Genomic DNA, 3,605 nt, shown 5'->3' on the forward strand with positions numbered 1-3,605 from the left:
CAAGACATGGAGAGATGAAGAGTGCCTGCACCACAATGGTAATCACGTTGAACATTTACGTTGACGTTGATGTGTACCAAACAGATTAGAGGTTTTAATTTGAGACCCAAATTTCAAGATTTATCGTAAGACTGTGATTTAAAATTTTCTGTTGCTCCCCCACTTACCTGGTATGAAGTGATATTTCTGAAGATGAAAATTTATTGAATTAGGGATAGCGAGAGATTGCTAGCGATGTGGCTTAGTTATGGGCTAAACGCCTTTGTTTTATTGGCAACATTATTGCATTGAATGTTGCCAGATTAAATTGTTGCTGGTGAACTATGTTAATTATATATTAAAATATAAATGGAAAAGTTACATTTTGACACATTCATTACCCTAAAATTTTGTATTTGGAGCCTATTAATGCATTATAGTGATAATGTAATTAATTTTAGCGTTAAATAGGAAAACATTTAGGCTGAAAGAACAACTCGCGTAGTTAAATCTTATTTTGTTATTTCAGTTAAGGGTTATCTAAAGTTACCCAAAAAACCTGTTGTTTTCGATTAATTTCACGTTAAATATGGTTATTAAGTTGAAATTAACGGCTTATCTTCTTTTATTAGTGTTATTGCAGTTTATTATACGAGTTTGAATAAGAAATGCTCCTAAACTGCAAACTTTAGAGGAGTGACTGTTTGACTCTTGCGGAACAATGACTATTTTGCCCCAAAACTTTTAAATATCGCGCCTTTTCAATGGCTCTCTTTTAAAAATGGGAAAAATGCTTTTAAATGACAATTTAATTAATCGTAAGAATTAAACAGGAAAATGGAGGCTGGGTGAAGGATAAGTGTAGTTTTAATTTTAATTTGTTAGTTTAATTATAGGTTATCCATGAATTTACCCAAAACATTTGGTTTTGGGTTAATTTCACATTAATTATACTTGATTAAGTTTAATTTAACGGCTTATCTTGTTTATCTAGTGTGGATTTAGTTTATAATACAAGTTTCAATAAAATATTAACTTTAATTGCAATTACCCTAAAATTTTAATGCATGCGCTTTTGATGTATTTTAACGATCATTATTATGATCATTAATTTGAAAGTGAAATAGGAAACTACTGTGGCTGTACGAAAAACTTGTGATGTTTTAATCTTAATTTGAGCGTGGTTCGTTAAAGTGGATTAAGCTTAAAATTTATTTGAATTTTTTACCCTAATTGCAATGTTTAGTGCAGTTTAATATATTTTCGACATATTCAGTTTTTAACCCAAAACTTTTGAATTTCGCAGCAATTAATGTACTTTAAAGATAGTTTAAATTAACTTAAGTGTGAAATAGAAAATATTGGGCTTTACCAATGGCTTGGGTAGTTTTAATCATAATTGAAAAGTTTATTTAAAAGTTATTTGAGCTTTTATCCAAAAAAATGTATATTTTGGTTTAATTTCACGTTAATTATATTTAATTGAGTTAAAATTAACGTAGTACTGTGTTTTGGCAGTGTACATTTAGGTTATAAAATGAGTTTAAATGTATGCATCACCTTAATTGCAAATTTTAGTCGAGTTTTCGATTCTCATTTTACGCTAAACTTTTGAATGTCGCGCCTATTAAGGTACTTTGAATATAATTTATATTAGCTTAAGTGTGAAAGAGTAAACATGGCGCTTTACCAACGGCTTGGGTAGATACAATCTTAATCAAGAACATCATTTAAGAGTTATCTGAGTTTTCATCCAAAAAAATGTATATATGGGGTTTAATTAAACTTAATTACGTTGAAATTAACTTGTCGTCAGTGCTCATTAAGCTTATAAAATGACTTTCAACAATTAATTCACCTTAATTCTAATGTTTAGAGGAGTTTTTGATTATTTCCAACACATTGCGTTAAATTTTTATCATATCCTGTGCTAGGTTTGTGGTAACATAAAGATTATCTATACAATATGTTAATGAATGATGTTATTCTATAGTTTAGCTTGAATACCAGTAATTAAATCAAATACCTATACAATTCATAGCAATTTAAACCAATAAACAAACGGCAATGTGGACCGTTGAAAATGGCAAACAACGTAACCCTCCGTTTCCAACGTGGTTACATTGAGAGAATCTGTGATGTAAACATGAAAATTAGTTGCCTAATTAAATTATATAACGACACTGTCCTCCTGGATTAACCAGCAAAACTGTTACTTATGAATTAAACAATCCACTGTTGGTAACAAATAGTTTATAAAATGATAACGTAACATCACAGTATGACTGATTCAATAGGATCAAAATTGTTCTAACGAATAATCTGGTCCTCTACATTGGTTTAGTTTCAGGAATTATACAACACACCTTCATAATTAGTAGCATTTTAGTGAGATTAACAAATAATGAAACCGTTTATACCTGTCCTCAAATGAGAATGTTGAATTAACTGCGCTAATGTAAACACCACTATTTTAACTGCTGTAGGGAAAACACATTGTAGCATGAATACACTTGTAGCAGACTGCGTATTTTGTAATTCCAAAACAAGGCACAGAGCTGGAAATTAGCTTTCTTATAATCTTTAATAGGAAAGACACTATAAACACTATATTACATAGACAAACTAAAATACAACTTAAGCCTTGGCCGTAAAGAACGTCGAAAAGCTTACTTTAAATGATATAAAAACCTCTATTAACTGTAATTATTTACCTGAATTACTTTTCTAGACGAAAATTCGACCTTATAACGACGTATTTGTTTCTAAGGGTGTTATAGTTAGTTAGAAAATCCAAATAATGTTCTTCAAGCTCGACAAAATATTAAACATGCGTCGACTGCTCAAAAACAAGTTCAACCATGGAGCCTGTATCTTCTTAAGATCATAGCCTCCTGGATCACGCGACTCGCGGACGCAGGCTGCTCGCGCTATAGCACAGAATGAAGCAAACTGAAAATGTCAACTTAACTTGTTATCAGGCACAAAGCTAGGCCCTCCCTTGTTCTCAATCTGGTTGAAAATTGAAGAAATGGGTATCAGCGCGCTAACAGGTTAACCTGACGTTAAACTCAAGAGCCGTACTTCCGTAATTAACTAAAATTAACATACTTAGACTTAATTGTTTTTGATGACACTTGCAAAGGCACACCCTGAATACTTAATTGTTAAATTAAGAGTATTCCGAAAAGTAACATCGCTCTAGTTTTTCAGTTAGAGGTGGTTAAATATCACGAAAAACCCCATGTTAATCTCCACGGGAACAGATTCTCGTTCGTCGATGGAACAGATTCTCGTTCGTCGTCGATGGAACAGATTCTCGTTCGTCGATGGAACACGTAGCAGTTCGAAAGAAGAACGCGTTCTATTTCGACAGTGGAACGCGTTCTAGTTCGAAAGTGGAACGCGTTCTAGTTCGAAAGTGGAACGCGTTCTAGTTCGACCATGGAACGCGTTCTAGTTCGACATTGGAACGCGTTCTAGTTCGACATTGCAACGCGTTCTAGTTCGACATTGCAACGCGTTCTAGTTCGACCATGGAACGCGTTCTAGTTCGACCATGGAACGCGTTCTAGTTCGACATTGGAACGCGTTCTAGTTCGACATTGCAACGCGTTCTAGTTCGA

At 33.1% G+C, this 3,605-nt stretch overlaps 1 long non-coding RNA gene across 1 annotated transcript; it reads right to left on the minus strand.

Annotated features, from left to right (window-relative positions):
• Positions 1-828: 828 nt before the first annotated feature.
• Positions 829-2,681, minus strand: LOC149630987 (uncharacterized). The gene is made up of 2 exons (XR_016374093.1): positions 2,006-2,681; positions 829-1,936 (listed from the first exon to the last, which is right to left on the minus strand). It is a non-coding gene; the product is annotated as an uncharacterized LOC149630987 (long non-coding RNA).
• Between the last annotated feature and the right edge of the window lie 924 nt (positions 2,682-3,605).

This window comes from Phalangium opilio, unplaced genomic scaffold (assembly GCF_054372755.1).
Source record: "Phalangium opilio isolate 3A_F unplaced genomic scaffold, DU_Popi_V2 ptg000101l_1, whole genome shotgun sequence".
Lineage (NCBI taxonomy): Eukaryota > Metazoa > Arthropoda > Arachnida > Opiliones > Phalangiidae > Phalangium > Phalangium opilio.